This window comes from Mustela nivalis (assembly GCF_964662115.1).
Source record: "Mustela nivalis genome assembly, chromosome: 1".
NCBI classification, from domain to species: domain Eukaryota; kingdom Metazoa; phylum Chordata; class Mammalia; order Carnivora; family Mustelidae; genus Mustela; species Mustela nivalis.
This window is the reverse complement of record NC_139020.1, coordinates 189804822-189830655: the sequence shown is the minus strand read 5'-3', so window position 1 is coordinate 189830655 and position 25834 is coordinate 189804822. Positions and strand designations below refer to the sequence as shown.

Genomic DNA, 25834 nt, shown 5'->3' with positions numbered 1-25834 from the left:
GAAATAACAGCATTAATGATGACTACTTCCATTTATCAGGGTAGGACTGCACCAGATCATTCTTTCTGCTGCTGACAGACACCAGAGTAAATGAGTGTCATTAATTTCCACTCACAGGCGAAGAAACTGAGGCTCAGGGATTCCAGGTAGCTCTTCCAAGGCCACACAGCTGGCAGGTGGTGAACAGGGACTTGATCCCAGGTTGGTCCTATGCAGGGCCTGCCATCCCTGAGGTTCAGCTTGTCTCAGGAAGGAAGGCCTGATCCTTGCCCCTGGGGGGGGGGCTCACCCTCTGGTGGCAGATGCCTAAATTTAGGACTTTCCCCCAGGTTCCCTGGGTTTGCTGAGGGGTTAGAGGGAGAAGGCCGTGGGCACTGGGGTTGGACCACCTTGGTATAGGTTCCTACTCTGACACCTCCTAGCTCTGCATCTGCCTAACTTCTCCCAGCCTCAGTTTCTCACCTGGAAAATGGGGATAATCAAAGCATTGGCGAGCAGATGGAATTGGACAATGTGAAGCTCTCAGCATAGGTGTGGGGCATAGTAAGTGCTCAGTAAACCCAGCTGTCAATAACTTTATCTCTGATGTGATTCCGGGAGGACTCACTGAATTTCCAAAGGCCTCTTTTCCTTTCACCTGAGTGGTGGGCAGGGCTGTGGCTGGTTTCCTTCAGGGAAACCCTGGCCTTCCCCGAGCACTTGGAATTGGTTCCTTCGTGCCGGCAAACGCTGCTTTGGTCTGGGCTGCTGCAGACATGTGCCCCAGCCGGAAAGAGGGGGTCCTGCCCAAAGGGCCCCAACATCCCCTTCATCCATTCTGCTTCTGCCTCCTAGTCTGAGAGCAGCAGAATTCCCATGGCCACGCCTGTCCTACCAGAGACAGGACTGTCCCGAGCAGGCGTGGGTGGAGTTAGCAGAGCTCCAGTGGGACCAGACCATGACTGAAGGTGGGCCCCCCCTGGACGGCTCCTTCCATTAGGCAGACACTCTTGATTTTATGCAGCACCTGTTTAAAGGCAGGACTTGGATGGAAACTCAGCCCAGAGCACCTTGCTGGCTTGACTGCGAGGAGCAAGGAGACTGCTGCTTCAGGGCTGGCTTCCTGGGCTCTGGGGAGCCCCCCTTCCCCCATGGCCCTGGGCCCTGATGCTCCTGCAAGCACACAGGTGGCTCAGAGAGTGAGCTCTGAGGCAGCCGCCTGGATCTGATTCCTGGGTCCGCCACTGGCCTGCTGTGTGACCTTAGACAAGGCACCTAACCTCTCTGAGCTTAGTTTCTCCTCTGTAAAACGGGGATAATAGAGGTACCAACCTCGTGGAGTTGCTGGGGGATGGTGCGTGTAAAGCACTCTGGTGGTGCCTGTCACAGGATCATGATTAACTGAATGGGAAATTATCGTTTCCTTGAACTGAAGTTGTTGGAAGCCCTGGGGTCCAAGTTGTCAGACGGCTTGGGATGGGATGAAGGAAGTAGGGGGACAAGTCACGCTGTGCAGGTGGAGTTTTCTGCAGCAGAGGTTCTTGCCTCCAGAATCAAGCTCCCCTAGGGTCTGATGGCTAGGCTCCCTCTGGTTGGAAAGTCTGTCCATCCTCAGGTACAGCACTTAGCACCCAACTTCATAGAACCTCGCCCATGAGCCTAAAAGTGGAATTTATCCCAAGGAAAGGATGAAGGATGTGCATGCACCCAAATACATCTACCGGGATATGGAAGAATAAAAAAAACACTCTCCAATCGAGGATTGTTCAAGCAAATTGTGGGGTGTCTATATCAGGGGAACACTGTGTGCCCACGAAGAAGGGATTGACCTGAGAGCATGCCCCCCTCCCTAGGGCTAGGTACCCCAGAGCTGTGACCTGCTTGTGAGGGGTGAGCTTGGAGGAGGTCCTGCTTTCTGAAAGAGACTATCTCTACCCAGCCCTGCCAAGGAGCTCAGCATCCTGGGACCATCACATCCTTGCTCTGGGATGCTGCAGCCTTTTCCAGGCGGGAGGCACAGGCAAGAAACTTTAGCCCTTATGGCCAGTCTGAGGTATACATGTCACATGTGCTGCAGACAGCCTCTGGCTCAGCTCCTGCTGGCACCATGACCCCTGCAGCCTGTGGCTCGCAGGGAGATAGGCCAGGGGTCCACTGCCCAGAGGCTCCCAGCTGCAGGCAGAGCTGGCTAGGGGCAGGGGGGTACCCACAGACCACAGTGCAAGTGGGCAGGACTGGACCAGTGCAGTCACCCCAGGCTGTCTGTCCCTCTCTCCAGTCTTAACCTGCAGGAGACGTCCCTGGAAAAACTGCCACTGGAACTTTCCATTTACTCTGGCCTGCCTCTGGAATTGCAAGGTTCAGAGGAGAGGGAGTCCATCGCCATTTCAGGTCTGAACTTCTCAGCTAGCTGTCTGTGAGTCAGACTAGACTTATGGAGTGGAGACATGTATAGTCCACGGGCTAAAAATAATCCCAGGGCCATCAGGGGCTGGCTCTGGGATTCTGGGAGTCCTGCTTAGATTTTTTTTTTTTTTTTGTTAGTAACCATGAGTGGATTGGACTGTAATTTACTTTTCTTTCACTGTCCTTGTTTAATTTTGGTATCAATATTATTATTTTAAGTAGGCTCCATACCCAGAATAGAACCCACTGTGGGGTTTAAACTCACAACCCAGAGATCAAGACCTGAGCTGAGATCAAAGGTCAGATGCTTAACCCACTGAGCCACCCAGGTGCCCCAGTATCAAAATTATTTTTATCGTAAAACGAGGTGGGAAGTGTTTTCTTATTTTCTGTTGTTTAGAAGACAAAGTATAAAACCAAACTGATGAATTCTTTAAAGTTGACTAGAGCTCACATGTAAAACGGATGGTCTTATGGTTTCTCTATGGGAAGGTTAACCCATGGCTCCATTTCTTCACGTGTTACTAACTCTTCAGTTTGCTTATTTCCCCTTGAGCCAGTTGTTCAACAATATTTTGTAGACGTTTCTAGAGAGTTTAAAATTTTACAGGCTATCATGGTGAAGTCAACCATATTATAGCCATATCTGCTATCTTTTAAAAAGAAACAACACTGAGCTGTATAGAATCTTGTTATCACATAGATGTTGTCCCCTTCTTTTTTTTTTCTGCTCTTATTTTTACTTTCTCGTTGCTTCTACATTTTTTGGGTTGGTTTTCTTGTTCTTTTACCAGCTTCTTAACTTTCACATTTGGCTCATTAAATCTCAGTCTTCTTTTCTTTCTGCTTTTAAGGTCACAGACTTCTCTTTAGATGCTGGGTTAGCTGTGTTTTGATAAACAGTATATTCATCCCCATCTGGGTCTGAGGATTTCCTGATATCTTTGATCCATTTCTTTTTCATTTGTTATTGTTCTTTAGTTATGTGGTAGACCTACGCTGTAATGTGTAGGGTATCTGGGTTTGTTTTGTAACCTACGATGTGGTCAACATTTGTAAATACTCTGTGAGTGCTTGAAAACATTTTATAGGTATCCAAAGATATCTTTTAAATCAAGTCTGCTGTTTTTTTTTTTTTTAAAGAAGAAAGCAAAAACCACAATGAGACACCAGTGTTTATCTGTCAGTTTCACAAAAATTAAAACACTTGAAAAGTAGAAAGTGTTGGTGAGGGTGTGAGGCATCTGAACACCAACATACTGCCCGTGAGTATGTAAGTTGCTGTAACTAGTCTGGCTTTATCCAGTAAAGATGTGGAGGGTGGCAGCATAGGCCACCCCGACAGATGCCACTTTAGCATAAGGAAGATTCTGAGCTAAAGACACTTGAAAAACAGCAGGTGCAGGAAGGGGACTCTGACCTCTCCTTGTCTCCCCAAAAGCAGGAGCTAAAACTCCCATGTGAAAGATGCCCTCTCCCTCCCAGGAGGAGAGAAACATTCTTAGCACCAGGGACAGGGAATTGAGCTGAGAGAAATCTACACGAATAGATCTTGTTAGAATAACCCTAGTCTTCCTTCAATCTCACCATATGTTTCAGCTACTTTACTGCCATTGCTATTCTTTGTTCAGCCTGGGATGTAAGCCGTTGGGCCCACCTGCTTAAGGGGACTTTGTTTTCCTGTGGGGACTCTCAGGTACCTGCAGAAATCCATAAGCTTTTCTCCTATTAATCTGTCGTGGGTCAGTTGAATTCTCAGGCCCAGTTGGAGAACCAAAGAGAGTAGAGAGAAAATTTGCCTCCCCCGCAGGTGAGCATGTGTGTGCCCTGGGACTTCGCGATCCCACTTCTGAACATGTTGTTTGGCAGAAAGTACATTCCTATTGTTTGGAGATCTTGTTTTTTCTTCCTGTTCTCTAGGGCCGTGGGGGTTGAGGGCTTCTGGGGGAGGTGTTGGGACATCAGGAAAGGGGAAGCTGGTCTTTGGGGACATCTCCATGCTGTCATCTCAACAGAGTGATTTGTAGATAGCAGAACTCGAATTTCCAATTTTTCTGGCAGCTGATGGTGAAGACCTCTGAGGAAGGATGGCGTTATCTGATTCCTGTCAGTCAGTCACTATGGCCTATCCTGTCTGTCTCCCTGAGCAGAAAATGACTGCCTCAGGCCTGCAGCTTCTGGCTCGGAGTGGATACTCAGGAAATGTTTATGGAATGAAGGAGTGAGCTCCCTCTATGCCAGCCATGGACTCATGCATTCACTTGTACCTGCTGTGTGTCAGATTTGTGCTAGGCAGGGAGCATCATCAGTGAACAACAGGTGATGTCCTGCCCAGCATGTTGGCTGGAAGGCCACATAGGAAACAGTTAAAGAAATAACCAAAGAAGGGGGGCGCCTGGGTGGCTCAGTGGGCTAAAGCCTCTGCCTTCAGCTCAGGTCATGATCCCAGAGTCCTGGGATCGAGCCCCGCATCGGGCTCTCTGCTCAGCGGGGAGCCTGTTTCCTCCTCTCTCTCTCTCTGCCTGCCTCTCTGCCTACTTGTGATCTCTGCCTGTCAAATAAATAAATAAAATCTTAAAAAAAAAAAAAAAAGAAAGAAAGAACCAAAGAAGGTAGTTTCAGATGGTGGTAAGTTCTGTGAGCAACTGCAAGACTGGGGACCAAGATGGGGATCCTTTAGTAGCCTGGCGGGGGGTGGTATGGGGAAGGCCTCTCTCTGAGCTGAGACCTGCATGGATCATCCTGGAAAGAGCCAGGGAAGAGAGCACCAGGCAGGGGGAACAGCAGAGCCAAAGGCTCTGAGGTGGGGTAGAGTTTGACCCAGTGGAGAAAGAGTGAGTGAGAGCCAGCCTCCTAGGAGGTCAGGCTGGATAGGGGTCACAGAGGGCCTGGCGGTTGTGGACTTCCATGGTATTTGCTCTCCAAGGATTTTACCCAGGAGAACAGAGGATTAGATTCATAATCCAAATAGCTTTCTCTGGCTCTGCCTTGTGGGAAGTCATTGCAGCAGGAGCTAAAGTGAACTACAGGTCCCAGGGGAGCAGCCGGCAGAGGATGGATGGGTCCAGCTACACTAACATATACCTTTAGGTGCCTGGGAAGAGTAGAGGTCCATAGGGTGCCGGGGTGGCTCAGTTGGTTGAGCTCCAACTCTTGGTTTCTGCTTAGGTCATGATCTCAGGATCATGAGATCGGGGGTCTGTGCTGAGCGAGGAGCCTGCTTGAGATTCTCTCTCTCCCTCTGCCCCTTCCCTGTTGGCTCGCTCTCTCTCTCTCTCAAATAAATAAATAAATAAATCTTAAAAAGATGAGTAGGGGTCCAGTGGGGTTAGGGTCACAGTTATGGGTTGAATTGTGTCCCCCCAAAGATATGTTGAAATCCTAGCCCCCTGTACCTATGACTGTCACTTTATTCAGAAGTCGGGTCTTTGAAGTTGTAATCAGGTTAAAATGAGGTCATTAGGGCAGGTGCTAAACCAGTATGAGCAGTGTACTTATAAGTAGAGGAGGCGAGACACAGACAGGAGAATGCCATGTACCAGTGGCGTGGCAGAGATTGGAGGAACGCATACGCATGCCTTGGAACAAGGGTGGCTGGTAGCGTCAGAGGCTAAAGGAAAGGTAGAGAAAGATTCTCCCCTCAAGGCTTCACAGGAGCACAGCCCTGTCAACACCTTGATTTCAGGCTTCTAGCATCAAGAACTGTAAGAAAATAGATTTCTGTTGTTTTGGGCCCCCTGGTTTGTGGTAGGTGGTTAGGCAGCCCTGGGAAACCAGTATGTCCCTCTGCACGGCCCAGCTGTGATCAGAGTCACCACGGGTGTTCCCAGCTGCTGGGTCTGCAGGTCCCTATGGCAGGATTCTTCGTGAACTTCTCCACCTCATAGATCCCTCAAATGACCCCAAAGCATTCCCGAGAGCTCTAGTGCATAAGGAAAACCTGGGTGGTCCCCTAAAACAGCACCACTGCCCAGTTTCTGGCTGAGTTCTGCAGGTTCTGGGCATGGCATCCCTTATGGGACACCCCATGGCCTACCCTGAGTTTCCATGGGAGCAAGGTGTCATCTAGACCAAGCCTGGCTCTCCTAGCTTCCCAGGGCTGTCTTGCTGTTTTCATTGGCCTTCTCTTCAATGTTAAAAGACAAAAGGAAAGTTCCAGCTACTTGCCTTTTCCCTATGCCCCAGGCACTGAGATCTGATCTCTCCCTTAAACAAAGCCCCTCGTTCATGTCAGCTTAGGAGACACAGTGTTCTGAAAGCAGATCCTTGGGGCCCTGGGGGGGTGGGTTGCGTTTTTGGATTCCTGCCTTCTCCAAAGCCGGCTTTTGATTTGGCCCCTTCTGCCCCACCTCCAAGCCTTTCATGAAGGAAATTAAATTCTTCTGAACTTTAAGGTCCCTCTTCAGCATGGCTCCCAGTGGGACGGGAGCCACCACCGGCTAGTAACTATACCCAGCATGGTTATTCTGGCTCGAGAGTCACGGTTTCATCCAGACACTTGAAAAATAAGTACATGAGCTGGGGAACCAGATGTATCTGGGTTCAAGTCCCGGTTCTGGCAGTTGCTGGCTGTGTGATCTGGAGCAGTGAACTCAACCTTTCTGAGTCTGGAGCAGTGGGGACATGGATGTGTATGGGACTAGGTTTGTGGTGAGGATTCTGTAGGAGTTCAGTGATTGGAAAGCATTCATATTTTTACCTTCAAGAAGTGCCCATTTTACATATGAGAAGGCCTGAGAGGCCTGTTACCCCTTTGGCTGTGGACCTATGTCGGGTGGGTTTAGTCCAGCTAATGGGTGTAGGCCAGGGTCGAGCTGTGCTGGACAACAAGGTCTCTGCATGCTCTTGGCTCTGGCATGTGTGGGAGGAATCTGAAGGCCACTTTGCCTCAACTCAGTGACTTCATCTGACCACTTCATGGCTGTGGAATTGGGGAGACACCCCAGGCCAGGAGGCAGAGAGGGGCTACTGCTCACGCATGCGTGGGCCTGGCATCCTTTGGGGGGGTGATTGTTTCCGCCTCCCCTCTTCTCCCTGCCTCATCTGCTCCTAAACCCATGAGTCTAGCATGGCTACCAACACTGTATTGACAGGAGAGGAAACTGGATGCCAGAAAGGGAGACCATCTTGCCCAGGGTCACTCAGGGCCTCTGAGGAGAAGACGTTTCCTTAGTGGAGGGGGAAGATCAGACTAAAAGGAGGTAGGTGACATAAAAAAGGAATGAAAATAATGTCCTTAGTCTATTGTCCAGGAAAGACTTGCCCTTCTTGGCCTAAGCCTGAAGTAAAGCCCACCATCTTGGCTCCTTCTTCCCTTTCCAGTCTGGAGATATTAAAAGATACAGGAGTGGAAAAGAGGCCCAGAGGGGCCCCCAAAGGTTGTGGGGGGAGAGGGGCCAAGGTCAGGAAGAGAGGTGTGGGATCTCATTCTGCTCCCAGGACTTTCTCTTGGTGGCTTTTGTGTCTTGTGTCTCTCTGTACCTCTCTTCATGTCTCTTTCGTTTTGTTCTCAGCTCTGTTTTTGAAAACTTGAGCAAAAGTGAGAAAAAAAAGAGAATCTTCTCCTTGATCAGAGAGTCTAAAGCAGGTACATAGTTGGTTTCTTTTGAAGGGAGGGTATTGTGGCAAGGTGGGTGGAAAGGTAGGTTGGGGAGTGGGGGGTTAGGGCCCCACTTGAATGAGCCCCATGGCAGGTCCCCAGCCCAGAACCAGGAATTGGGAAGGTCCTACAGGGCCAGGAAGAGTTGCTGCAGACCAAGGGATTCTTTTAGTTCCCAGGACATGCCACACCCCTCATACCTCAGGGCCTTGGCAGGTCCTCTTGTGTCCCCTGGAAGCTTCTCTTAGCCCCTGACCTCGTTAACCCTCATTCTTCAGATCATAGCTTATGTGGCGGGGAGCTTCCTGATGGCTCTTCTTGCTCTGTGGACCTCCTGTGCCCCAGCTTGTCTTTGCTTCCCTCCTCAGCACCCAACACCTGCTCTGTCATCCCCAGTGACTTAATTCTCTCTTGCTGGACTGTGCACCCCGAGGACAGGGCCCAAGTCCTGTTCACTGCTCTGTCTCCTGTGCCTGGGATCCTGGTACCCAGTAGTGCCCAGTCGATGCTTGTTGAATGAATGATAACAATTAAGCCGTGAGGTTTTACATTTGTCCAGGAAGGTGTATGTGTGTTGTGTGTGTGTGTGTGTGTGTGTGCTGGGCAGCTGGAGGTGAGGTGCAGAATGTGGAAATTAAAGCTGTTGGAGGGAAAGGAGGGAATATGTGGGAAAAACCGAGGGGTCCAGTCTACATCCTTCCTTGCAGCCTGAGGTCTGCATGGATCCTTCTGTGAGCCTGGCCTTCATCCCCACCCTCAAGTAATCCACCCCCCACCCCCCAGACCCAGCTGCTGTCTCTCTCTCCCTTCATTCCTCAATTTATTGGGTACTAATTACATGCTAGGTGCTGGAGACATGATGGTGAAACACCGTCTCTCCCTTCCTTCTTGGATAAATCCCGGAATTAAAGATGAAATTAGAGCCATGATCAGTGTGGTGGGGACAGTGCCGAGAGCATAATGGGATTTGCTTGAGTCTGGGCAACTGGAGGTGGGGGGGAGGGGGTGGTGGTGCCATGGGGTGTCTGAAGGAGCTTTACCCCCTTCTAATCTCTCTGGCCTCTTCCCAGCTATCGCTGGTGATCCTCCAGGCTTAGGAAAACCTGTAGCCCTATTCATGCAAACACAGCCCCGAGACAAGCTTGCTCTCCCCACCCCAACTTCAGCCCCTTGCCCTGAGTAGACATTTGAGATCCACTCAGGCAAGACTTCCTAGAAGAAGTGTCAGGGGAGCTAACATCTTTCATTCTTTCTTTCTCCTGCAGTTTCTTTCCCTCCTAAGCTGGGCTTCCAGCCATAAGGATGGACAGGAGACGTTTTAGTCTTGGAAGAGGTGTTTGCAGGACTGTAAGTGATGGCACTGTGACATCACCAAGCAGCATTCTTTCCTCTGGGCAGACCTAACTAACACCTGGGTAGCAGGCTGCATGGGTAGGGGTGGACTGGATCTCACCCCTGCTAACCCATCCACCCGTTACCTTTGTGCAGTGCCCAGCCCATGCATCTGTTTGGGGCAACCCAGGGCATTAAGCTTCTGAACCCAGGTTGGGGAAGCCAAGGGCAGAGGAGAAGGGCATTCCTTCTCCCCAATAGGAGGCCTCACAGAACGGGAAAAATGCCTTTTCCCTGTCTCCAAAGTTCTTTCTGCCTGCTTTCAAATGCCCCTTTCAGTTGCTGCCAGGACATAGCTCCCCAGCTCCCAGACCTCAACCTCTGTCCCTGAGCTTTCCCAGGGAATAAATTTCAGGGTACCAGGTGAGGGTGGTGAAGGAGGTGAAGAGGAAAGCTCACCATGAGGGGGAGGATGGCATGTTTATCAGTTTGCTTGGGCCGGGAAGGAGATCATGCAGGAGCTTTCAGATCCAGGGGGTGAACAGATGGAGTCAGAAGAGGGAGTGTGGACCTGAATGACAAAGTCTGTGTTCCTGAACAGAGCATGTGTGTTTATCTCTCCTCCCAGAACCCCCGGGAGTGCGTCCTGCATGTGTGGATGAGGGGGGCTGGTGGGGGCGCTGGGCCCCAGCTGCCCTCAGAGAGGCAGTCAGAGGCGGTGGGCAGAGTGGGGGCCACGGCATGGCAGGGGCAGCGAGAGCCTCCTAACGAGGTCCTCACGCCCCGCGGAGCGGGTGCTGCCGAGCAGCAACCATCCATCATCGGTGGGGATAATTGTTCAGGGAGCCAGTGGGGCCCAGCCAGATGGGCGCCTTTTGGACTCGGAAAGAATGAACACTCCCTTTCAGGCCATTTATCAAATTTAGCTGGATCTCTCATCTTTTTTTTCCGTTTGTTTCCGTCAAGGAGACTTTTTTCTAATGAAGACGAATGCAGAGCGACGAGTGACTTGGCAAACACCAGCAGGGTCGGAATACCGGATGCGTTCAGGGAAGTGAAAACCCAGGTGGTGCTGAGTTTCGAGAGCTGTCTTAGAGCATGTGAGGTGTCCAACCTTCACGGGGTTCCCCTTGGGTTCTGGGAGGCCCCCCTGTCTGCTGGAGCCCCACCTTCTGCTTCCAGATTGGGGGCACCTCAGTTCATCCTAGCGTGCGAGGGGAAATCACGGTCCCATGCGGCAGACAAGGAGCCTGAGGCTCTGAGAGGACAAGCAGGTGGCCCTGACAGGGGTCCCTGGTGGGATTTGAACCCTGTGCTTCCTGCTCCAGAGCCCACCATCATACTCTCCAGCAGTGCAGCTCACTGGCCCAGGGGTCCAGGTTCTTGAGACTGCCTGATTCAGATCTCCACTGCCTACTAGCTGGGTGGTCTTGAGCTCCTGTTTAATCTTGTTCAATCTCTCTCCACCTCGGGTTGTTTGGGTAAGGAAAATATACACCTCAGAGAGCAGTGGGAATACTGAATGAGAGAGTCTGGGCTGAAGCTGGTGGTCCATTGTGTGCTGTTACGAGTAACATTTTCCGATAACCAGGATATCATGTAGTATCTGTTTTTAGTATTGATGGCCTTAGGGGTAGAACTGGGATCATGTCTGGGGCATTGGACTTGGGTAGAATGGCCTGGAACAACTTTTGGGCCTGTCCCCTTCCTGGGGGAGGGACACTGGCTGCTGACTGGGGGACTGAGGATGGCGAGCCCCGACCCCTGGTCTCCATGGATGGTCAGCTGGGGTCTGAGGTCTGTGAGAGTTGATGCACGGGCAGGGATGCTGTTCCTTCCTTGGCCCAGCTCCCAGCACAGGACCCAGTTACTGTTTGTTAATGGGAGGCTGGGATGGGAGCAAAGGAAGATTTTTGGACACTTGAACAGATGAAAGGCAGATGTTTGTACACTTAATGGGTAGGACTCCTCTCTGAGGGGAGGCTCAGTCCTGCCCTTCATGGTGCTGGGGAGGGAGCCCCACTCACTGCCTTCCACTGTGCTTCTAGAGTTTGGCCTGGAATTGCCAGGCCTTATGGAAATGGTCTGACCCTGGCCTGGCTGCATGGCCCTGGCAAGTCCTTCTGCTCTCTGGGCCTCAGTCTTCCTCGCTGTACAATGGGGAGTGGATTGGGCCACATCACCAAGGGGTTTCCAGAGCTGTAACTTTAGAACTCTGAGTAAGCCCTAAGCGTGAGAGGGGGTCCAAGAAGCCCCCAAAGATGGCACTATGACCTTTATAGGACAGGCCAGTGCGTGTCACGGACCTCCTACAGAGGCCAGCTGGGCTCATGCCTTCAGAAACAGTGCAGTAAGCATGAGGGGGGGTTGGGTACGGGAGACCCCCAAAGGGCCTGGCCTGGACCTGCTCACAGCCTGTGCTCCCAGCAGTCTGAACCTCTGAGCAGTGGGGGGAAGTCGTGTTTGCTCCTGACTCAGCATTTTCATCGGCCACAGGGTGTGATATTAATGCTCTTGGTGGCTCAAAGGGAGGGTGTGAGTCACAGAAAAGGACACAGAGAGAGATGACGTTCCCTGAGCATCTTTTGGTCCCATGCACGATATCATTTATCTCTTCCAACAGTGTGAGGAGTATTATCTTTGGTTTATAGGAGGCTCAGAAAGGTGCCTTGTTTTGGCCAAGGTCACAGGATATGTGTTTAGGAACTGATTCCAGTCTGTCTGACCCCAGAGTCCATGTGCCCGTTCACTGTGCTCTGGGACCTTCTCCCTGGGAGGCCTTTCCCTGAAAGGGCGGGAGGAGGGGCTGGGCCCAGGACATGCCTGGCTGCCAGGCTGGGGCAAGTTCTGTCTGGTGGGGGCCTCCTGGGATGCTGTGCTAAGGGGAAACCTGAGGCCGGCTGGACCCAGTAGGGGTTGATTTGTGATGTTAATCAGGGGTGAGAGAGGAGAGAAAGGCCGTCTGTGAGCTCGATCTTTGATCTTCCTAGGCCAGGCCTTGTCAGGGTCTCTTCTAGGTGGGGGAAATGCCATTCTCCAGGAGCTGGAAGGGTGTTCCTGAGAGGGGACTGGCTGGGGCCAGGGTGCAAAGCTTTGCTGGGAAGGCAGCTCTGGGCTGCACAGACCATCTACCTGCCCTAATGGCTGGTGACCCGTGCTGGCCATTGCAAGAAGGATGCCCCAGGACATCAACCTGTTGGGATAATGCTGCTGGGGGTGCTGAGGGGAGGCAGGACCTTCCAGACCTGACTGTGCCTGAAACAAAGGAGATGGGAAGCAGAGGCAGCACAAGGAGACCCAGGGGTCCTCTAAACCAACACTCATTTTCCACTTAGGGAAACTGAGGTCCAGAAGGCTTCCTCCACGGTGTCCATGATGTGTCTTACTTAAAATTTGAAAAATGTGGAATGGGCAGGGTTGGCAGAAAATGTAGCCATCTGTGGATTAGGGCTCCTGTTTACTGGGGCCCCCTGGGGGTCAGGCAGCGTGCTACACGTGCTACCTACGTCAGTGGCATCCTCTCACAGCACCTCCCAGGGGTTGGGGACCAGCCTACTTGACAGGGGAGGGGCTGAGAGCCAGAGGGGTTCAGTTCCTTGGCACAGTAGGGAAGTGGATGAGCTGGGACCTGGGCAGACTGACTGCACCGCTGGGGTCACAGTCCTGGGTGATGTGGGCTGAGAGCTTGTATGAGGACCCCCAGGAGCCCTGCCTCCCTGTCCCCTAAGATGTCTGGGGGGGGCCTCTCTAAAGCAGACAAGGGGGTCTGTAGACCACATTTTCAGAAACACTGCTTATGCTGTGTATACAAATCCCCAGCTGAGAGCCCAGATGAAGAAGAGGCAGAGTGATGGGATGAGAATTCTAATTCTAACCGAGCATAGCTTATATGTAGTCCACTGTGTGCCTGGCACTGTTGTAAAGACTTTGCGTATATTTTAATTCATTTAATTCTCACTCTAAGTCTCTGAGGTAGTGACTCATGGCCCTAATTTACAGATGGGGGAATGAGGCACAGAAAGCTTCAGCAACTTGTCTGTGGACACTCCTGTGCACGTGGGGAAGGGGCAGCCACGGAGCCCGGATGCGGGGAAGGAGAGAGTGAGACCAGAAAGCCTGTGACTTTGGGCAGCTCCCAGGTCTGTTCCAGAGATGGAGAGATCAGAAGCCTTTGTCCTAAGCCCCAGCCAGGTTTCTCGATGCAAATCTTGGCTGTGAGCTCAAGGAGGGAGGCCGGTGGGCAGCGCCTGGCCGAGGCCCCATGCTGCAGCTGGTGTGGGGGAGGGCTCCTGCCTGTCAGTCCCCCTCCCAGTGTTCATGGACCCAGCAGGGCCCTCGGGGGCTCTTACCTTCTTCCCATGGACAGCTCCCATGGCAGAGTGGGCACCAGGCCTGGGTGGGCCTCGGGGGCCAGGTTGGGGATCCTTCTTGCTGGTGCTGATCTCAGGAGCCGGGGCCCAGGGGGTTCCCTGGGCCAGGGCCCCCCGTCCTCTCAAAGCTCATTCTCCTCAGGCACAAAGGAGGCTTTCACAGCTGCTCCTAAGCCCAGAGCTCCTCAGACAGGCTTAGGGTGATTGATCCTGTCAGAGGGACTCGGTGTCTCCAGATGGCTCATAGGTCCTGTGGTCCCTGTCACTTCTCACTTCCTGTACCCCTGCCTCTCTCAGGAGGAGAAACAGGCCTCCAGGGTCAGGGGAGAAGCAAAGCGGTCCTCTGCACATGCAGCCGGCAGCTGGGGTATAGCGGGTGACCTCTGGCTGGCCTAGCAGGCAGGACTTGGCCTTCTCGCCGGCTGGGTACTGATCCACAGACAGGTCCCGGACCGTGGAGGCTATGTGGGACAGCCGGGGCGTGCAGCTTGGGGTGGGCTTGTGTGGGGACGCAAACCTTGGGCTGGACAGCCCCATTAATAATTGATCTTTGAAGACACTTGGGAGCAAGGGCTCTCCCAGAGCAGGGACTGAGAGCAGAGTACTTCATTCACCGGGATGGTAGTCTAGGCACGGAGGGCTGGACTGGGCTGGGCTCGGGCCAGGAAAATATCTGGAGGCCAGATTCCAGGCTCAGAGCCAAGTTCTCAGAGATCCCCCAGCAGTCACCCTCCTCCTCACTTGCCACCCCCTTTCCTTCATTTTATCACCAGCATGGGATGAGGTTAAGGCCGAAAACTACCTTGGGCTTGATTCCCAGCTCTTTCCTCCCAGTTGTGTGACCCCAGGGGGCATGATTGGACCTCTGAGGGCCTCAATTTCTCCATCTGTATGTGTGCATGTTCCTATAATGCTCTGACGGCTGAAAGAGGTAGGTGTGTACAGCTGAAGCCATTGTTCTGTGAAAGCATAAGTCAGATGAGGCCATTCCTTGTTTTGGACTCCTTCTCTTGGCCAAAGGGGGAAAACAATGGCTCCTGACCCCATAGGGTGACTTGTGTGAAGCTCTGAGCAGAGGATTTGGACAACAGCAGTTGTCCAGCGAAGTCAGGTGCTGCTGTTATAATGCTGTTAATGCTACTCGTGATGGAACCAGTGCCCCTTGGCAAGTCCTAGGGAGCCAGTTTTATTAAGCAGAACACCCTTTCTTAAGAGGTGGCTGGGTTGGGGAACCCTTCCAGCCCTCCCTTTCCTCTAGCCTGGCTCGGAGGTGGTGATGGTTTATGGTACACATGATTGATGAAATGGCAGTTGGTGGTAAAGGGTTGGGATGAGGTGTTCTAGATCCAGCTTTGCCCATAGAATGAAATTCCCCATGGTCCAAAGTTCTGTCCCATCAAGTCTTGCTTGCCTCTCAGACCTCATTTCCCATTCCCTCTGTCCCTGACAATTCCCGGATCATACCACCCTCCTCCTCACCCCAGGGCCCTTGCAGATGCTACTCTCTCTGCCTAGAATGGTTCCCATCTCTTTCCCTTGACTCCATTTTTTTTTTTTTTAAAGATTTTATTTATTTATCAGAGAGAGAGTGTGAGAGAGCGAGCACAGGCAGACAGAATGGCAGGCAGAGGCAGAGGGAGAAGCAGGCTCCCTGCTGATCAAGGAGCCCGATGTGGGACTCGATCCCAGGACACTGGGATTATGACCTGAGCCGAAGGCAGCCGCTCAACCAACTGAGTCACCCAGGCGTCCCACCTTGACTTCATTTTTAAATCTTGCATAGTTCTTTCCTTTTATCCAACAGGGCCCATTATCACCTCCTCAGAGAAGCCTGCTCTGACTCTCTATGCAGACTAGCCTCCTGGGATCTCTGTTTATTACTTTTTTTCATAGCATTTATCAGCAACTGGAAGGATATTATCTCTGTGTTTATTGTTCAGCTCCTGCACCTGAATGACAGCTCCACAAAGGCTGGGACCTGGTCTGTCTCATTCATCAGTTTACCCCCTGGGTCTAAAATAGAGCTTGGCACATTGCAGTTACTCAACAAATATTGGTGAAGTGGGGGAGTACAGGATGGGGGATGAAATGAAGTAGTCTAAGTAGGTAGAGTGTCTAACACAGCCCTAGCTCCTTGCAAGAGCTCCCTGTCCTGTCCCCTCTGGGCAAGCAAAAATGTGGCTCCTTCCTTTGCTCCTTCTTCTGGGTCCAGTCCCTGGCTCAGTGCAACGCCCCCCCCCCCAAACATTCCCTTTCTCCCTGTTTCATTCATGGCCAGGGTATAGCTTCTGATTTCCTGCCGTAAGGAGAGCAGCTGCAAAACTGTAAAGGGCAGTGACTACATTGGCTGTCAGCCAGAGCAGTAAAAATGACAGAAGTCAACCCTGAAGATCAAACCCCTTTGGCGGCCATCCCATAATTATCCACCAGCTTGGCTCTTGGTGGGATGGGAGGAGAGAAAAGGAATTTTCCCCGTTTATTAATTGTTCCCCATCTGCTTGAAGTCCTGCTGTAATATGACTTATGAGCTGCACTGAAAAAAGCCTGGTGGACAGGAGGCCTCAATTGGCTGAAGGTCCGAAGCCCGGCTCCTGGCAGGATGTGAGTCTGCAGTGAACGAACGGGACCCCAGGCCAGGACAGGAAGGGGGCGTGGTGGCCCCAGGCACAGCTTCCAGCCTTTCTCCATCTGCGAAATGGACCTAAACTCCTGCTCCTTCCTGACCCACAATCCTGTAAAGGGAAGCAAGGCTTACAGAACGGGGGAAGGTTTAGAGAACGTTGACTCAGAGGTTCTGAGCAATTTTCAAATGTCTTTAGAGGCATTCAGGTGGAAGTGGAGCAGGAAGCAGAGGCGGCCTGGGTGTGGGAGAGGAAGGGGAAAAGGAGGAGGAGAGGGAGGAAGACATTGTTCACCCCTGAGTAGTTTCAGGGCAAGTATTTCTGAAGGGTTTGTTTCCTGTAGGGGGCTGGGATTCCAACCCTTAATCTGAGGTTTCTTAGCTGTGTGACTTTGGATGGGTCCTTTGACCTCTCTGAGCCTCATTCTCCTCAGTATAAAAGATAACAAAGGGCCCGACCACATGGGGCTGTGAGAATGAAATTCATATAAACCGCTGCCCAGAATATACAACAGCAATTCCACCTAGAAGTTAGGTGCTGCTGTTAATGTGATAGTCCACCACCCATTGGTAAGTTCCAGGCACCCGACCATCAAGCACAGCACCTTTCCCCAAACAGGGCAGGCAGGGGTAATCTTGCTCCCTTTCCCTTTCTAGCTTAGGCTTCCACCTACTGGTGAGGACCGGAATTACAGCTGCAGGAAAGCCCCGCAGGGGCTGAGGGAACAGACGCATCACACACCCTGCTTTTTGCCCTCTCCATCCTCAGTCCTGGGAGAGAGGAGTGGTGTGCTGGTGGCGGAGAGGATAGGGAAATAGGAAGCCCAAGATCTGAGGCCCGTGAGTAGCCTGCAGAGACTCCTGAAGCCTTGTCCACCCTGATGATGAGAGAAATCCATCAAGTCTTGTCTGGTTTACTTCCCGAATATCCCTGGCACTGGTCCTCTATTTTCCATCCCCATGCCATCGCCTGCTCCAGGCTACCACTCTGGCTGATGCAGCAGCCTACGCGCTGGCCTCCCTTTCTCCACTCCCTTCTCCATATAGCAGCCAGGAGGAATTTTCAAAAACTGCAAATCTGATGGGGTCGTTCCCCAACTTCAATCTCTCCCCATGTCCCCACAGCCCCTGGACAAAGTCCGAGTCCCTGCACCCAGTCCCCAGGACCCTTAAGCCTGTCATTCCTTCCTGCTTAGTCCTTGTTACCCGCCTCTGCCCCTCCAGACCTTTCCAGCTTGCAGGCCTGGTTCATGCTGCTCCCTGGCCTGGCCTCCCTCCCCTCTAGACCTGGTGAACTCCTGTGCCTTCTGCAGGCTTAGTGTGGATGCGGCTTCCTCCAGGATGCCTTCCCTGATCCTGCAGTAACCCCCCACCCCCGACCTGAACATAACCAAGTCCTACTGCCTCTTGATCTGGGTCCTCCCGTACTATGAGCAGGGACTGTGTCTGGTTTTCTTCACCGTGGTGTCCCCAGTGCCTACCCAGTTCTTGATGTGTAGCAGGTGAGTTACGACTGAATAGGAAACAGTCTCATAAGGGGACTATAGACCTAAATCTCTCCGCCATTTTCCTGGACTGTCTTGCCTAACCCTGAGCTGACCTGGGGGCAGGGTTCCCTGTAGTGGCCACAGTGCCCTGACAGTGGTGTTGAGAATCTGATGGGCATTTGCCATTTTTGCGATGCCCACCCCAGGGGGACCTATAAGGGGCTGGCTCTAGAATGCCATGTCCTGGGTAGGTTGGCATTATTAACATTAATAATAATTTACATCAGGCTGGGAGCTGGCTTCAAATTGTCCCTTTGCTTGGCTGTGTCCCTTTCCCTATCCTGCTCTCCCACCACTCCCATACCTGCGTCCTTAATAAATCACCTGCACGAGAACACTCACCTGCCAGTCGGCTTCTGGGATCCACCCTGAGAAAGGCAGCATGTAAGAGGCATGATGTAAGCCTTGCTTTCCTCTACAAGATTGTGGGTCAAGAAGGAGCAGGTGTTTGTCCATTTCGCAGATGGAGAAAGTGGGGTTACAAGCTGTGCCTGGGGCCACCAGTTATTTAAATAAATAGTGGATTTACTATTACATTATTAACCTTATTAACTGATGGTCATTTGGGCTCCCTTCCAGCAGATGATGTGCCAACTGAGGCCTGCCCCTGGGTGAGGGGGGAGGGAGGCACGAGGGGGCATGACCTGTGGTCTTTGTGGTCTCAGCCTCCTGTCTTTCCCTCCACCTTGCATGCAACAGCAGGGGGCCTCTCCACAGGCCCCATGTGGCAGCGGCAAGAGAGGCTCCCTCGTGCTAAGCCTTTCCTCATGGTGAACTGACCCTCTTTATGACAATTCCTACACACCAGGTGGTCATGTCTCCTCATCCAGGCCCATCTGGCTGTCCATGGTCACTACCTCTCCCAGGGTGTATGTATGTATGTGTGTGTGTGTGTGTGTGTGTGTGTGTGTATATATATATATATATATATATATATATATGCATTTATTTATATATGTGTGTGTGTATAAATTTTTTTTCCTTTTTTGACAACTTTTAGTGATGTGGATATTTTATCATATTTCATGCCCATGAGCCCCTGAGAGATGGACAGAATCCTCCATTTCTCACAGGGGTGCTCTGGCTCAGAGGAGACATCTGCTCACCCAGCTAGCCAGTGGAAAGCCAGTGCTCAGACCCAGGCTGGGCTTTCCCTCCACTCTGTTCCACTGCCTGCAACAGAGTAGAACAAGAAGTCAGTCAGTTGAAATATAATGACACTAAATTCATATCTTTCAATAGTTACCCTGAATGTAAATAGGCTAAATGCCCCAATCAAAAAGATACAGGGTATCAGAATGGATAAAAAACCAAGACCCATCAATATGCAGTCTACAAGAGACTCATTTTTAGACCCAAAGACACCTCCAGATTTAAAGGAAGGGGGTGGAAGACAATTTATCATGCTAATGGACAGCAAAAGAAAGCTGGGGTGGCAATCCTTATATCAGATAAATTAGCTTTTAAACTAAAGACTATAAAAATATGAGGAAGGACACTATAGTTAAAGGGTCTATTCAACAAGAAGAACTAACAATTATAAATATCTATGCCCCTAATATGGGAGCAGCCAATTAGGTAAGCCAATTAATAACAAACTCAAAGAAACACATCAACAGTAATACACTAATAGTAGGGGACTTTAACACCCCCCTCACTGAAATGGACAGATTATCCAAGCAAAAGATTGCCAAGATAATAAAGGCTTTAAATAACAAACTGGACCAAATGGGTATCACCGATATATCCAGAACATTTTACCCCAAAGCAACAGAATACACATTCTTCTCTAGTGCACATGGAACATTCTCCAGAATAGATCACATCCTGGGTCACAAATCAGCTCTCAACCAGTACCAAAAGACTGTGATCATTCCCTGCATATTTTCAGACCCCAATGCTCTGAAGCTAGAATTCAATCACAAGAGCAAAGTTGGAAAGAACTCAAATACATGGAGGCTAAAGAGCATCCTACTAAAGATTGAGTGGGTCAACTGGGAAATTAAAGTAGAATTAAAAAAATTCATGGAAACACAACTGTTCAAAATCTTTGGGATGCAGCAAAGGCGGTCCTGAGAGGAACATACATTGCAATACAAGCCTTTCTTAAGAAACAAGAAAGGTCTCAAGTACACAAAGTACCCCTACACCTAAAGGAGCTGGAGAAAGAACAGCAAAGAAAACCTGAACCTGAACCTGAAGAAAAATAATAAAGATCAGAGCAGAAATCAATGAAATAGAAACCAAAAGAGCAGTAGAACAGATCAACAAAACTAGGAGCTGGTTCTCTGAAAGAATAAATAAAATTGATAAAGATAAATAAATATATTGATAAACCCTTGGCCAGACCTATCAAAAACAAAAGAGAAAGGATCCAAATTAATAAAATCATGAATGAAAGAGAAGAGATCACAAGCAGTACCAAATAAATACAAACAATTAAAGGACATATTATGAGCAACTATATGCCAGCAAACTGGACAATCTGGAAGAAACGGATGCATTCCTAGAAATGTATAAACTAGAAAAACTGAACTAGGACAAAATAGAAAACCTGAACAGACCCATAACCAGCAAGGAATTTGAAGCAGTAATCAAAAATCTCCCAACAAACAAGAGCCCACCAGAGGAATCCTACCAAACATTTAAAGAATTAATACCTATTCTCCTGAAACTGTTCCAAAAAATAGAAATGGAAGGAAAACTTCCAAACTCATTTTATGAGGCAGGCCTTACTTTGGTGCCAAACCCAAAGACCCCATCAAAAAGAATTACAGACCAATATCCCTAATGAACATGGATGCAAAAATTCTTACCAAAATACTAGCCAACAGGATCCAACAGTACATTAAAAGGATTTTTCACCATGACAAAGTGGATTTACTCCTGGGCTACAAGGTTGGTTTAACATCTGCAAATCTGTCTTTTATTAAGGTAGTGTATCACACTGAAAGAACAAAAACCATATGATCCTCTCAACAGATGCAGAAAAAAAATATGACAAATTACAGCATTCTTTCTTGATTAAAACTCTTCACAGTATAGGGATATAGGATACAAACCTCAATATCATAAAAGGCATCTATGAAAAGCCCACAGCAAGTATCCTTCTCAATGGGGGAAACTGGAGAGCTTTTCCCCTAAAGTCAGGAACACGGCAGGGCTGTCCACTGTCACCACTGCTATTCAACATAGTACTCTAAGTCTTAGCCTCAGCAATCAGAAAACAAAAAGAAATAAAAGGCATCCAAATCAGCAAAGAAGAAGTCACTCACTCTTTGCAGATGATATACTTTAGGTGGAAAACCCAAAGACTCTACTCCAAAACTTCTAGAACTCATACAGGAATTCAATCAAGTGGCAGGATATAAAATCAATGCACAGAAATCAGTTGCAATTTTTTTTTAAATTTCTTTTCAGTGTAACAGTATTGTTTTTGCACCACACCCAGTGCTCCATGCAATACGTGCCCTCCTTAATACCCACCACCTGGCTCCCCCAACCTCCCCCCACTTCAAAACCCTCAGGTTGTTTTTCAGAGTCCATAGTCTCTCATGGTTCACCTCCCCTTCCAATTTCCCTCAACTCCCTTCTCCTCTCCATATCCACAAGTCCTCCATGTTATTTGTTATGCTCCACAAATAAGTGAAACCATTTGATAATTGACTCTCTCTGCTTATTTCACTCAGCATAATCTCTTCCAGTCCCGTCCATGTTGTTACAAAAGTTGCACTTCTATACACCAACAGCAAGACAGAAGAAAGAGAAATTAAGGAGTCCATCCCATTTACATTTACATTTTTACAAATTTGGGTGCATTTACAATTGTAAATTGTAAGATACTTAGGAATAAACTTAACCAAAGAGGCAAAGAATCTGTACTCAGAAAACTATAGAAAGAAATACAAATCAAAACCACGATGAGATACCACCTCACACCAGTCAGAATGGCTAAAATTAACTAGTCAGGAAACGACAGATGTTGGCGAGGATGCGGAGAAAGGGGAACCCTCCTACACTGTTGGTGGGAATGCAGGCTGGTGCAAACACTCTAGAAAACAGTATGGAGGTTCCTCAAAAAGTTGAAATAGAGCTACCCCATGACCCACCAATCGCACTACTGGGTATTTACCCCAAAGATACAAATGTAGTGATCTGAAGGGGCACGTGCACCCCAATGTTTATAGCAGCAATGTCCACAATAGCCAAACTATGGGAAGAGCCTAGATGTCATCAACAGATGAATGATGGTATATATAACAGAATGGAATACTGGGCAGCCATCAAAAGCCTGAAATCTTGCCATTTGCAACAACATGGTTGGAACTAGAGGGTATTATGCTATGCAAAATAAGTCAAAGAAAGACAATTATCATATGATCTCACTGATATGAGGAATTTTTTTTTTTAAAGATTTTATTTATTTATTTGACAGAGATCACAAGTAGGCAGAGAGGCAGGCAGAGAGAGAGGAGGAAGCAGGCTCCCTATGGAGCAGAGAGCCCAATGCAGGGCTAGATCCCAGGACCCTGAGATCATGGCCTGAGCCAAAGGCAGAGGCTTTAACCCACTGAGCCACCCAGGCGCCCCTGATATGAGGAATTTGAGAAACAAGACAGAGGATCATAGGGGAAGAGAGGGAAAAATGAAACAAGATGAAACCAGAGAGGGGGACAAACCATAAGAGACTAAGGAAACAAACTGAGGGTTGTAGGAGGAGAGGGGGGTGGGAGGGATGGGGTGGCTGGGTTATGGACATTGGGGAGGGTACATGCTATGGTGGGTGCTGTGAATTGTGTAAGACTGATGAATCACAGACCTGTTCCCCTGAAACAATACATTATGTGTTAATAAAAATTAAATTTAAAAAAGCTATTTCATGGTCAAAAAAAGAGGAAACTATAGAATACTCATGAAAGAAACTGCGGAAGACACAAAGAAATGGAAAAACTTTCCATGATCATGGATTGAAGAACAAATATTGTTAAAATGTCCATGCTACCTAGAGCAATCTACACATTTAATGCAATCCCTTAAATGGGGTTTTGATGGAATCAAAATATCATCAACGTTTTTGAAAGAAATTGAACAAATAATCACAAAATTTGTATGGAACCAGAAGAGACCCTAAATAGCCAGAGAAATGTTGAAAAAGAAAACCAAAGCTTGTGGCATCACAATTCTTGACTTGAAGCTCTATTACAAAGCTGTAATCATCAGGACAGTATGGTACTGGTACAAAAACAGACACATATATGAATGGAACAGAATAGAGAGCCCAGAAATAGACCCTGAACTCTATGGTCAATGAATCTTCAACAAAGCAGGAAAGAATATTCAATGGAAAAAAGTCTCTTCAACAAATGGTGTTGGGAAAATTGGACGGCCACATGCAAAAGAATGAAACTGGACTATTTCCTTACACCACACACAGAAGTAGACTCAAAATGTATGAAAGACCTCAATGTGAGACAGGAATTCATCAAAATCCTTGATGAGAACACAGGCAGCAACCTCTTGGACCTCAGCCACAGCAACTTCTTCCTAGAAACATTGCCAAAGGCAAGGGAAGCAAGGGCAAAAATGAACTATTGGGACTTCATCAAGATCAAAAGCTTTTGCACAGCAAAGGAAACAGTTAACAAAACCAAAAGACAACAGAGTGGGAGAAGATATTTACAAATGATAATATTAAAGGGCTAGTATCCAAAATCCATAAAGAACTTCTCAAACTTACACCTGAAGAACACATAATCCAGTCAAGAAATGGGAAGAAGACATCAACAGCCATTTTTCCAAAGAAGATATACAAATGGCCAATAGACACATGAAAAAAATGCTCAGCATCACCTGGTATCAGGGAAATACAAATTAAAACCACCGTGAGATTACCACCTCACACCAGTCAGAACGGCTAAAATTAACCAGTCAGGAACCAACAGATGTTGGCAAGGATGCAGAGAAAGGGGAACCCTCCTACACTGTTGGTGGGAATGCAAGCTGGTGCAAACACTCTGGAGAACAGGACGGAGGTTCCTCAAAAAGTTGAAAATAAAACTACCCTACTAGTACTGGCACCCAGCCAGCCACCACCATGCCCAATCCCATTACCCTGTTTTTCCCAGGGCAGATCACTCTCAGGGATTAAAGGGGCAGTTAGGGGAGTTAGTTGACAACCCTCCAATAACCCTTATGCAGACACTCACATTTGTGTGGTGTACAATGCCTGACGGCTGCATACACAAATAAAATAAATAAACAAATAATAAACAAATAATAAAATAAAACTAAAATAAAAAACAAACAAATAAATAATAAAATAAAATAAAATAAAACTACCCTAGTAGCAATCGCACTACTGGGTATTTACCCCAAAGATACAAACATAGTGATCCAAAGGGGCACGTGCACCCCAATGTTTATAGCAGCAATGTCCACAACAGCCAAACTATGGGAAGAGCTTAGATGTCCATCCACAGATAAATGGAGAAAACAGATTTGGTATATATATATAGTATTCCATTCTATATATATAGAATGGAATACTGTGCAGCCATCAAAAAGCCTGAAATCTTGTCATTTGCAATGACATAGTTGGAACTAGAGGGTATTATGCTGGGTGAAATTAAGTCAATCAGAGAAAAACAATTATCATATGATCTCACTGATATGAGGAATTTGAGAAACAAGACAGAGGATCACAGGGGAAGGGAGGGAAAAATGAAACAAGACGAAACCAGAGAGGGAGACAAACCATGAGAGACTCAATATTAGGAAACAAAATCAGGGGTGCTGGAGTGGAGGGAGTGTTGTGAGGGATGGGGAGCTGGGTGGTGGACACTGGGTAGGGTACCTGCTATGGTTTGTGCTGTGAATTGTGTAAGACTGATGAATCACAGACCTGTCCCCCTGAAACAAATAATACATTATATGTTAATTAAAAAAAAAAGATATGTCAGCCAAGAGAAAAGGAGTGGCACCATCAGGGTCCAGGGCCTGCAGAAAGGTGCCATTCAGTCCTGGGGACTGGGGAAGGAGGGTGACCAGGTGCAGCCGCAGCCCTGTGTAGCTAGCACTGATGGTCAGGTGTGAAGAGGACCCTGCCTCTTGGAACAAAATGGCAGGAATGGAGCACATTCATTTGTGTATGTAGCCGTCAGGCATTCTACACCACACAAATGTGAGTGTCTGCATACGGGTTAGTGTGGGGTTTCCAGCTAACTCCCCCTTTAATCCCGGAGAGTGATCTGCCCTGGGAAAAACAGGGTAATGGGACTGGGCATGGTGGTGGCTAGCTGGGTGCCCTCCTTAGACTTCCTCAACCCAGCCTGTTTAGAGTTGGCCTGTTAGGCTCTGAATACCCATCTCAACCCCACTGCAACTGTAGCCCAAATTCCAGCCCACCATGGCCCCTGGCGGAAGGGTCCCACACTGTTGTCCTCCTCTCTACCCTAGACCCTCTGGGCACACTGGAAGCCTTGCCCATCCCCAGAGCCCCACATCCCTGTGTGCAGGACTTGAGTGTCTGGTGGTCCACTGCTCAGGGCATTTGCACTTCCATGGGAGTTTTGCAGTCTCCCTGGTCCACACCCAGGAGCCCAGGTATCAGTCCTGTCTGCCTCCATGTCCCCCTCCCAGGATTTGGCCTAGCCACGCCACCCATGGCCCTTCTCAGACACCTCAGGCAGGGTGTTTGTACCACGTCCCTTGGGCCTTACCACCTCTGTGGTCTCCAATGGCTGGTGTCAATGTCTCTTGGCTAAGGACTCACACTGCAGCCACGGGTGGCCACGCTTTCTTCTGTAGGGCAGATAAAAAGTGCTCAGGAGTTCCCATCAGCCCCAGCACTAGCAGCTCCCCAGCAGTGACAGGGTGGTGCATAAGCCGCTCAGCTCCCTCCCCCTGGCTCAGAGATCTCTGATATGTGTACTCACGGATTCCCAGGAGGCCTCGAGGAACTAGGCTCCCCTCACGCACAGCC

General features: G+C 49.2%; 1 long non-coding RNA gene across 2 annotated transcripts in view; it reads left to right on the top strand.

Moving 5' to 3' along the window:
* The window catches only part of LOC309869179, a 45123-nt gene that overhangs the window by 18756 nt on the left and 533 nt on the right, over nt 1-25834 (top strand). Inside the window, exon 2 of one of the 2 annotated variants that reach the window (XR_014314034.1) lies at nt 15627-15755. The exons of the other annotated variant lie outside the window; for it this stretch is intronic. This is a non-coding gene — a long non-coding RNA (uncharacterized lncRNA). The remainder of the gene's footprint in view (nt 1-15626; nt 15756-25834) is intronic. 2 annotated transcript variants of the gene reach the window in all.